The following is an 11,918-nucleotide window of genomic DNA, read 5'->3' as shown; positions in this document are numbered from 1 at the left end:
AGGTACTAATTTGTCATCATGTAGCATAACTTTGTTCTTCCATGGACAAAGTAGCAACTCCAATAGTTCAAGTAGAAGTGACCTCTGAACAACATCGGTTTGAACTTTGGAGATCCCTTATATGCAGATTTTTACAGTACAGTATTGTAAATGCATTTTTTCTTCCTTATGATTTTCTAAATAACGGTTTCTTTTCTCTAGCTTGTTATAAGAATATAGTATATAGGGGCGCCTGGGTGGCTCAGTGTTAATCAACTATTCATGTAACCGATAAGGTTTTCAGTCAACAGTAGGCTATCAAGTTTTTGGAGAGTCAAAAGTTATGCACCGATTTTCAACTGTATGGTGGGGGTGTTGGCACCCCTCGCCCCCATGTAATTCAAAGTTAAACTGTATAGGAAAATCAAGATCAATTATCTTTGAACTTTTTTGTTTATATGCTTTCAAAATAACTTTGAAAAATACATCTATCCCCTTCTCGTTTTTATATGTGTCCAAAATTATTATCATAAAATAAACAATAGTAAAGGAAGCAATTTCAATATTACATTGTAAATATTAGCATTTAAAAATAAGAACCACGAAAGTCTTAAGTATGTTAGTGGACTATAAATACCATAGCAGTTTGATACCATTTAAAGATTAAATTATTTTTCTTTGGCTATCCTAATTGAAACATTATTCCTTTTTCTTCTTCTTTAACTTTTATAATTCCATTTCCCTTATAGAATTTTGTCCTGTTGTATATTTTTACACATTCTAATTTATTTTTCAACCTGTCATACTTCCCTACAATGAAAAATAATTTGGTATGTTAATGCCATTTATGTTTATTTTAAAAATTTGATTTTTGAATATATAATACTCTCATCTGTTTCAAAAAGAAAAACTAAATAAAAAGTATAGATTGAGAAGTCATCTTCCTACACTCATGGCTTTCTACCTTATCCCTACCCTACAAAGATAATCACTCATTAATTTTTAATGTATTCTTCCAGTGCCAGTGTCCCTTATATAAATAAAAACAAAATTGAATATGTATTTTAAGTTGAAAATATATTTCATCTTCCCTTATCTTACATAAAAGATGGATTGCTTTATTACATTTTTAAAAACTGTAGTAATATACTGATTAGATTAATGAAAATGTACTAATTAGACCAATAATACCAAATCACACCCCTGACAAGAACTCTTCCTTTTCCTTTTCCTTTTTCTTTTCCTTTTCCCTTGAGTGTGGGGTTGGGTCACAAATTCAACTCATATTCTTCAAGGACATTTCAAAACCTACTGTGCTTTTAGTCTTTTGGATTCAACACCAATAAGAGCCAAGAATGCAAATGGTAGTCCTGGGCAGCCATGTTTTGTTTGTGGTTCAACATTTACAGATAGGAACATTTTACATAAAGATGCAGATTTCTGACTCTTGTGAAAATTGGATGATCAGCTAACTCAGCATTTTATTCACCCAACAACAATGAGTTGCGCTGAGTACAGACAACTCTTTTCTAGGCCCTGCTCAAGTTTGCCATAGTCCCCCCTCACTCCCTAATGTTTCTGCCTCAGCCCCCAGCACTTTTTTCTCTTTCCAGGCTGTTGCCTATAGGCATCTGAATTTGTAACCTCTGAGTTAACCTCCTTGTGAGTGATTTGGGAAAGGAGACACAATCAGAAGTTTCTTTGAAGCTTTAAAATAGGGGGCAGGAAAGGGACTAATGGAGAGAATAGAAGGGAGGAGATTAGGCTTTGAATTAGTGATTCAATTAAAAAAGAACCCCTGTTTTATGTGAAATTCCCCAGAGAACAGAATAGACAAAGTATTTATTTACACTGTTTCCTGGAGTATTAAGTCAGTACCACCATCCACTAGAATGGGAAGGCAAGGTGGTGACTGAATTTACACCCCAGGAAAAACGAAGTCTGTTGTGACTTAGTCATGAGAATATAAGACTAAAATGACAGGGCATTAAAATAAAAAATTTAATAGGAAAGAAGGAGGGAAGGAAGGAATGATGGATGGAAGGAAGAAAGGAAGGAAGGAAGGGAAAAAACTAAAATGAGAGATAAGGCATTCATTTATTTTCTATGAAAAGGCAAAGTGAATATTGATTTTTAAAAAATACAATAATTCTGGGGCGCCTGGGTGACTCAGTGGGTTAAGCCTCTGCCTTCAGCTCAGGTCATGATCTCAGGGTCCTGGGATTGAGCCCTACATCGGGTTCTCTGCTCTGCAGGGACCCTGCTTCCCCCTCTCTCTCAGCCTGCCTCTCTGCCTACTCTCTGATCTCTCTCTGTCAAATAAATAAATAAAATCTTTTAAAAAGAAAGAAAGAAAGAAAGAAAGAAAGAAAGAAAATACAATAATTCTCTAATTGTCTGCTGATATCACCACCAAATATTATGAATCTCTTGTGTCCAAAAAATTATAAAATGATGTTAGGAGTATATAACACAAGAAATTTAATAGGAAGTAGAGCAGGCATTTTGTGTGTCTGGTTTCTTAATATTTAATTTAATTTAATTTAAAGGAATGATTACAATTTGACAGCAAATTCTAATTCATTATTATGCCCTTAATACCTACCACAGCACCTGGCATATAGAAGGTAATCCATAAACATTTGCTGAAAGGACAAATGAATAAATGAGGCTGCCAGGAGGACAAAACGTACAAAAACAGAATAGGTTTTAAAGATGTCTTTTACTTAAAAGCAACGTTCAGAATCTGAAACAGAATCATGAATGACAGTCTATATTCTATTTCTTCTTATTGGTACATTCCCTGAAGAAATATTGTGGGATTTTTGGAATAGTTCCTCAAGAAAAGGAACAGCCTATAATAATTTGGTGCTAGGATTTGTCTGACTCGAGGCATAACACTATAATTCTGGAAATTGAAATCCCCCAATGAAAACATGGCACTGAAAGACTTCTATTGAGAAATCATGATGACTATAGCGAGCATGTCAAAAATTATCATATAAAACTTGTCACTTGCCTGCAATGATGGCATTTCTTAGAACACCTTTGGATTAATCATGAAAACAACTATCCTTTGAACAGCTGCTGGAAGGGAAAAAAAAATTGTTCCGTGGAAGTTATTGAAGGGTTTATTTTGTGATGGTGCATTATAGTCTTCAGTGGGATGTCAACTTGTCCTGAGACAGAATATTTTCGGCCTCTTGCTATAGTCTCAGGGTCTCCTATAAAATAAATGTCAATGTCATTATATTCAAATAGCATTCCACAATCTGGTTTCTCTATTTTGTGTATAAGGATATGCCATGCTCTCTACAGAAGGGGAAAATTGTGTAGAGACTGCAGCAAGAGGTGACCTGGTAGCACACTGCCGAACCCTGTTTATTACGGAGATTTGTAGTGTTGTCCTTCCTTCTGAAGACCAGCCCTAAATATTTCCCAGTTCTCTCAAGTGAGGAATAACCATCCAAATCCAGGAAACATCCAATTTTCTCAGATGACAGCAGAGATCTTAAGAGACCCAGATGTTTCCTCACTGATTACCCCCAGTAAAATCTAGTCAGAACCAACCAATTCGAAGATATAATAGTGTTCAGACTTCTTGTGGATCATATTCCTTATCTTTTTCCAAGTTGTGTGTGTGTGTGTGTTCTCATTTTTTTCAGTGTTCGTTGTTTCCATGTAGTGATTAGGAGCTATCTGAAGGCAGGTAGATTCTGTTTGGTTCTGCTGCTTTCTCACTGTGTGACCTCAAGTTACTTAAAATCTTGATGCCTCAATTTCATCTTTAGTAGTAGGTCAATAAACCTATGTGACAATTTAATTAGACTGTATGTTATAAAGTTCTTAACATAATAACACAAACAGGCTAAGTACTACCTATACACAGATGCTTAAAGTGCTGCGCTGGGAAACCATATGAAATAGCTTTTCTTTTAGGTAGAAAAAACCATAATAGGAGTTTTTCACTTCAAAAGTATAACTGGATAAATAGATAAAATTATAAACTCCTGTGAAATTTGTTATTGAACAAATTCATGGAGCACCAACATCTTCAACAAATATTCCCCAAAAGCTTTAGGTAAAAATCCATTTTTGAGTTTTAGGGGGAATGAACTTTTCCACACAAATTAATTTTCTTTTTCTTTAAGATTTATCTATTTATCTTAGTGAGGGAGGGGCAGAAGTAGAGGGAGAGGGAGAGAGAAAATATCAAACAGCCTCCCTGCTGAGTACAGAGCCTAAAGTGGGGCTTGATCCCACACCTTGATATCATGACCTGAGCTGAAATCAAAAGCTGCCCACTTAACCAACTGAGCCACCCAGGTACCCCCACAAATTAATTTTCTTAGAAAACAAAACTAGTCCCTTAGTACCAAGTAGTACTACTACCAACTCTTGTAAAAATTGTGACCATTGTTACACTAAGGGAGATCTTTTTGAACTATGTCTCTGTCTTATTAAACAGATTATAATGAACACAGTTTATTGATGGACACAATTTCTTGATGCTATAGGATAATACCATGTAAAATCGTATATCTGGCATCTTGAGAGCAGGGTGGTTATGGCCCACTAATACCAGAGAAAGGAAGAGAACCAGTCTTGAGCATACCCACTGGAATAGGATTGAACTTGGGGATACTGACATTTTAACAGGTATTCAAAATATTTCAAGGTATCAGGCCATAGTTCATAAAAGCAGCTGTCAGTTGGCGGCCCAAGGCAGCAGTCGAACACATAGTCAAGTTGACACAGAGTCAAGTTGACACAAAATCAAATAGCTCAGAGGGAGGTAGTTCTCTGGGATTCAGATCAGCAGACTAGAGGTGGTAACTGGAAGATTGTCAGGTTCTATAACCACGACCTGTGTAAAGGGCAGGACTCCAAACCTAGAGGTATAACTGTACTGGACAGGCAACTGGAAGATTAATTGTGGAATAGAGAGTAAGGCAAAGGTTTAATTATAAGAGTTGGGACACATGAAGAGATCTAAAGTCTAGGATATTATCAAGGTGAAAGCAATACACCTGGGTCTGGTTGACCTGGGTCGTAGACTGTGGGACTGGAGTCAGTTAAAAATCTTTCTCAGGTAAGGAGAAGTTGGGTAATTTGCCCAAGGTCATACTATGAAGGTGCACACCCAGGATTATACCACAGGGTATCTGAGTCTCTACATATTTCTGCTGCTTTGCTTGGTTCACTTTAAAATAAAACAAAGGTTATACTATTCTGGAAAATATAGAAATGACTGAATTTATTTCTCTGATTCCAAGGAAAATTCCAACTATAAAATTCTAGAGTCACATAATTAATTTATAATTTTCGATGGAACAAGAAGAATGAGTCGTTCCTTTTTTTATTTTTTATTTTTAAAGATTTTATTTATTTACTTGACAGACAGAGATCACAAGTAGGCAGAGAGGCAGGCAGAGAGAGAGGAGGAAGCAGGCTCCCTGCTGAGCAGAGAGCCCGATGCGGGGCTCAGTCCCAGGACCCTGGGATCATGACCTGAGCTGAAGGCAGAGGCTTAACCCACTGAGCCACCCAGGTGCCCCCCTTTATTTTTTTTTAAAGATTTTATTTATTTGAGAGAGAGAAAGAGAGAGAGAGAGCCTAAGCAGGGGGGGGCGGGGAGTAGGGGAAGAAGCAGACTCCCCATCAAGTAGGGAGCCCCATGTGGGACTCGATCCCAGGCAGATGCTTAACCGACTGAGCCACCCAGGTGCCCTAAAATTAAACTTTTCAAAACAAGCCTGTATATCCCTACGAAAATAGCACAGTTCAATTAGATTTGAAATTAAATACTAGTTTCAAATTTGGCACCCTAAAATACATTATTGTTAATGTTTATGAATGATATTTACCCATTTAAAAATATCTAAATTCACATATTCAAAATTTGGTAATAAGCTAAAAACATTTAGTTCAAAGGAACAAAAATTTTCTTGATATAAAAAATAGAATATGGGGCGCCTGGGTGGCTCAGTGGGTTAAAGCCTCTGCCTTCGGCTCAGGTCGTGATCCCAGGGTCCTGGGATCAAGCCCCGCATCGGGCTCTCTGCTCGGCAGGCGGCCTGCTTCCCTTCCTCTCTCTGCCTGCCTCTCTCCCTACTTGTGAACTCTCTCTGTCAAATAAATAAATAAAATCTTAAAAAAAAATAGAATATTATTAAGAATCGATGATTTCTCAGGGTTCTTATTTAAATTCTTCTTAGATGATTATTATTTTATTGCCCATATTACCAACAATAAATATCTTTCTTTTGAATCCAGATCTCGTTTATGTTCCCTATCATTGCCTTCCTGAGATTCAAATCTAAAGGAGACTAATAATCCCAGTCTCCAATCCTGCATTTCCTTTTTCCAAAAGGGTATTTCCTCTTGATTGCTCCACCTAAAACTCTAAAAATGTCAGTTCTAGAATTGTGAACAATGGTGATGCTTTGCAAAAACAAGTTTAAAAAAATCGAACAGGTAAGGGAAGTTGGAGGTGGATATCTGCTAGGCGGTGGGCGATCAGGCATGGAAAAACAGAAGTCGAGAAGTACACAGAAACCAAAGGATAGAAAAATCAGTACACACGAACCAAAGATAGGCAGAATTCAGAGTGTGCCAGAAATCAGGCAAGGACACCAAATTGACCAGAAATCCCAAAAGAATGCTTTAAGAAACCAGGAATGCCAAAAAGCCACGAAGATAGTTAGGAACTCAGTGAGCAAAAGGGTGATCAGGAGGTAAGAGCACAGTCTCTGCAAGAGGTCTGGATGGCAAAGCCAACCATCTAGACAAAGAAGTCAATAAGGAAACCTTGATTCTCCTGCCAAACAGTATCCAGCTTGGTACTATCCGGAGAAGTAGGAAAAAGGAAATAGAGTTGCTCAGGGAATATGGAATTGGGCCCACCAGAGCAGGTCCTCCTTTTTTCTTTTTGTTAACACAAGATTTGTGTGCATGACTAGATAGCTGGCTAATTTTCTTCACTTTCAGACACTTTTATCCAAATAAGAATTCACAGCACTCTGTTGCTCTCTTCCTAGGTGATGTGGCATTCTTAATTGGTTCTCACAGGTGCTGCACTGATTCAAATCTTGGCAAGAGATTTACAGCATCTCAGGACAAGTTGAGAACTGAAAATAGATCCTGTCCATTGACTCAGCAGGACTGTAGAGCTTGCTTCTTAATAATCCTACACCAAGTTAGAACTCGTGTCTGAGACATCCTATTCCATCCCAGTGTGGGTCTGATTTTGTTTCAAAAGTAGTTTTCTTATTAAAACAGAAGCATTGACAGCTGGTCCCATGTTATATTCTCCCTCTTTACAGAATGCTAGCCAAGTTCTACAGATAGGAAAGTCTGGTGACATTTCCCTCCTCTTTATAAAGTACAAGTCTTGCAGAACCCACTCCCTGTCAAGGCCAACTGGGGAAACAGAATCTTTTATCTTCATTGACAGAAGGGTTAATCTATTTCATTTCCTTCTTTTAAGCTAGGGGACCAGCCCCCTGTCATTTGTGGTTTCACTTCCCACAGTTTCAGTTACCCACAGTCAACCACAGTCCAGAAACAGATAATCCTTTTCTGACATAGTCTCAGAAAGTCAACAATAGCCTAACACTACATCACAGGGCCTCTGTCATTCACCTCACTTCATCTCATCACATGGACATTCCATCATCTCACAACATCCTAAGAGGTAGGATAAGTATAGTACAATAAGATATTTTGAGAGAGAGACCACAAACACGTTAACTTTCATTACAGTATATTGTTATAATTGTTCTACCTTATTATTGTTGTTAATATCTTACTGTGCCTAATTTGTATATTAAACTTTCTTGTAGGTGGGTGTTATAGGAAAAACCATAGTATATATGGGGTTTGGTACTATCCCTAGTATCCATAGGGGTCTTGGAACATATAATCTGCAGATAAGGGTCAGGGGAACTACGTTGACAGATAACTGACTTTTTGGTCGTGCCTTACCACGTGGGGGTTGATAGCAGAAGTTGAAGACATTTCCTCAGAAGATAAGATTTCCTTTACTTTAGGTTCATGGAATGAGAACTGGTGGATCCAATTTTTCCTTTCCTTCCTCATTGTCACTACAGGGTCTGACAGGCAATTCTGCACCACCTCTAGTCTTGTTGAGGTCCCTGTGGTGAGTGATAGTTTCATGGGTTTGGATCAGACTACCTGAGTTTGAACTCCAACTCCATAATTTTCTAGCTATATGTTTTTGGGTAAGTTACCTAATCTCTCTGGTCACTAGTTTTCTCATCTCTGAAAGATTAAAAATGATATTTAAGTCATAGGCTTCTTGTGTGGATTAAACAAAATAACATAGCTGAAAGTGTCTTGCACATTGGAAGTTTTCTGGGGACATGAATGAAACCATTAAGTAAACGCTTTGGTACCTGAAGGGGGTGGGGCATACACTGTTCTCCCTTGACCATCCATCACAAGACCATTTACATGTGGGACTATTCTTTCACTGTGCATAATTTGATTAAAAGACAAAAAACAAAGAACCTCCCCAAGGGCTTTTTTTTTTTTTTTTTAATAGAGGCTTTTCTCTTGGGTAAATGGAAATTTCCAGTATCCTGGCCCCTAGAGAAAACTTAGCTTAAATCCCCTTGTAACTTTAACAGTACTTGGTATGTAGCTCAGCATCACCATGCACTTAAAGATCAGTGTTCTACAGCCACTTAGAAAAGTTGGATCATTTACCATAGCTTAGGCAGTTAGTCATTATTTAAAAGGGTTCAGTGGCTTAGTAGATTGCTCTTGCGTACTGCCTTAGTCTCAGCTAACACCACTGTCCCACAAATGTTTGCATTTAGCCACAGGGTTCTTCTTTCAATTCCTCCATTGCCTTGTGCTCCCCTGCCACACATTTGCACATTCTTTTCTCACTTCCCAAATGCTTCTTGCCTTTCCTTATCCTCTTCCCAAACTCATAGTTGTCCTGCAGATATAAATTCAAATAAGTCTTCCCTGACTCCCAAGACAGGTTCTGATCCCACATCACAAGTTCCCAAAGCCTGTTCATGACCTGTAATGACATTTGTGGAATTATATGGTAAGTGTCTTTTCTCACTTCTAGACTGTAAACTTTTTGAGGGCATAGGCCATGTCTGTTTTTTGTTTTTAACTGCATGCCTGGGACATAGTAAACTAGTAATAAATAAATATTTAGATAAAGCAATAAATAAACTGAGTCTGGAGCTCAAGTCTTAGGACATTTTTTTCACTAACAAAAACACAGTAGTTTGATCTAGACAATATTGACTTCACAAGGGTCTGTGACTTTCATGGTCACTCTAGAGTTAGGACAACAGGCTCTGACATTGATGTCAAGAACACTGGCACTAATATGGTACAACCAGAAACCTTGTAGAAGACTTTGGAATCCAAGTTTGAGTCATGAGAGGTTTAGCATATTACACGTTCCAAAGGGAAAGTGGATCTCACTACCCTTTATTCAACAAAAGAAGGGGAGAGGAGCTTTGGAATCCTTTATAGAAATACATACAATATAACAAAAATATACTAACATAAATGAGGAAAGGGGTCAAAGGGAAAGTTAAATGGTAGAAAAATATAATACCTAGAGTTTAGATTAATGTAATGTAATATACAATATAGTATAGTATATAATATCCAGGCACTCAAATCATCCGTGAACTTCTGTATAGGCACTGGGAAGCACACATATTTATGTGTTTCCTAGTGGCCAAGGGAAGGCAAAGATACCACAATATTGACAGTGTAAATACAGTAAGATAAAACAGGACAAGATGCTCAGGAAGAAACACAGCTTTTTCTGCATTGTTGTGATGTATAGACAATTTCTCAGTATGTACAATGATGGAGGTAATATAGTTGTTTCTTAAAACACCTCTAAGTGTACACTCAAGGCAAAATGATAAAATGTAGGTCAAAAGAGCCATGTCGTGAGGGAGAGGAGTGTTGAGACAATATGGCCCCCAAAAATCTCTCCAAGATCTGTCTCCAAATCTGACAAAATTCAGAATGTCTAGAGAAGGGGTCCATTCCCATTTTAGGCCATTCTCCCTGAACGTGGTTTTTACAACCAAACTTTTGTTAACAATTCAACACCAGGTAATTCAAGGTTTTATTTTCTGAGAAGAAGCTGAAGTGTAGAAGTTCTATGGTGTAATTAAGCATAATCAACGTAGAATTGATTCCTTTATGAAATGAAAACATCTAATCAGTATGCCAAAGTAGAAGGCCACCAAAATTTGCAGGGAGGTAGACTGGAAAATTCAGGGCCAAGGTTTTCCTCAGATTGTGTTTTTGGATCCATTTTAATACCCACACCTAATGGGCATACAGCATTAATTTGCATCAGAAAAAGTTTTAAAAGAGCTTTAATTACAAAAGTATAGGCACTTGTGAAATATTCAAAAGACACAGAAAGCCTTCCTATCCTCATCCTCTCTATCCTCACTGCCCCTGGGTAACCAGGGATGCTTTCTTGTCTCTCCTGCCAGACTTTTGTCTATGTATAATCTTAAGAAAATCCCTGAGGGAGCTAGAGGGGATCCCGAATTCCCTAATGCTGTTATATGATGATTTTCTCTCTCTTTTTCATGGAAAGCAGGTAAGATGAACAGGCTGTAACTGTTGTCTCTTATTCTTAAGCAAGGTACACCAAAATCTGTGTGGTCTTTCCAAGAAGATAAGACTCATATCTGCAATAAAGGAAAATTTACGAAGCACTCCTAAAAACCCTGCTTTAAGCTTCTTAGTGTAATAAGCAATTCTTGTATTTTATATTTCTACAAAAGACTGAGGAGAAACCTGTCACCCCTCAGGGTCTCGAGTAAGAGGCCAGGACTGACCTTTACCATGGGTTCATAACTTCTGCCCTGAGGAAATTAATAGAAATCGTCAGAACATCTTCCTGTTTTGGAACATTTGCTTGTTTGTTTTGGCAGGGGTTTGGCAGAGGGAGAGGACATCCCTCCTGTTGTTGACCCTCCTTGGCTAGTGAGCAGAACTCACTCTGGGGCCCAATCCCATTCAGATCACTAAGTAAGCCCACCTTCAGGCAGATGGGCAAGGATAGCATGGCTGTTATCATGGTATTGCTTGCTCAAAATTACAAAACATGATACACATGCACACACACACAGACATATACACACACTCCTCACTTGCAATAAAACAAAACAAAACCTCTTTTACAACTCTCTCTCAGTATCCTTTGATTTTTGTCTCATTGTGCTCTTTTGAAAAAATGAAAATAAGGTCCTAGTCAGAGAGACAAGAAATCAAATTTTGAAAGCTGTACAAGTGTATTTTTAAATACATGAGATTCTATTTTATACACTGTAATTTGCTTTTTATTTAAAAGTTTATCACTTACATGCTACCACCTAAATTCATCCTATTCTTTTTAATAGTTTTATATATATACTGTAAGGCCATAGTTATAAAAGACCTTGTTATAAAATTATTTTAAAATGTACCATCATATGAATGCACCATAATGTATTGAAACTTTTTAAATTAATAAATGTTTTAAGGGCACCTGGATGGCTCAGTTGGTTAACAGTCAGACTCTTGATTTTGGCTCAGGTCATGATTTCAGGGTCATTATATCAAGACATGGTTGGGCTCCATGCTCAGTGCAGAGTCAACTTGAGATTCTCTCTCTTCCTTTCCCTCTGTCCCTACCCCTGCACACACTTGCATGCTTGCTCTCTCTCTCTCTCTCTCTCAAATAAATAAATAAATAAATAAAATCTTTATAAAAATATTTTACTTGGACTCCAATTTTCATTCATTGAAATAACACTTTAATGAAGATCCTTATGCAGAGCTTCCTGGCATGCCATTTCCTGCAAATTAAGTTGCTGGTCAAAGGACATGCATTTGAAATTGATTTCAAATTGGAAATTTGAAATTTC

General features: G+C 37.5%; 1 non-coding gene across 1 annotated transcript; it reads left to right on the top strand.

Annotated features, from left to right (window-relative positions):
- The first annotated feature begins 2,998 nt into the window (after window positions 1-2,998).
- Window positions 2,999-3,064, top strand: LOC125099537 (small nucleolar RNA SNORD58). Its single transcript, XR_007127250.1, has one exon. It is a non-coding gene; the product is annotated as a small nucleolar RNA SNORD58 (small nucleolar RNA).
- The last annotated feature ends 8,854 nt before the right edge of the window (window positions 3,065-11,918 follow it).

This window comes from Lutra lutra, chromosome 4 (genome assembly GCF_902655055.1).
Source record: "Lutra lutra chromosome 4, mLutLut1.2, whole genome shotgun sequence".
Taxonomy (NCBI): Eukaryota; Metazoa; Chordata; class Mammalia; order Carnivora; family Mustelidae; genus Lutra; species Lutra lutra.
The sequence above is the reverse complement of the archived record's forward strand: the minus strand, read 5'-3'. Positions and strand labels throughout refer to the sequence as shown.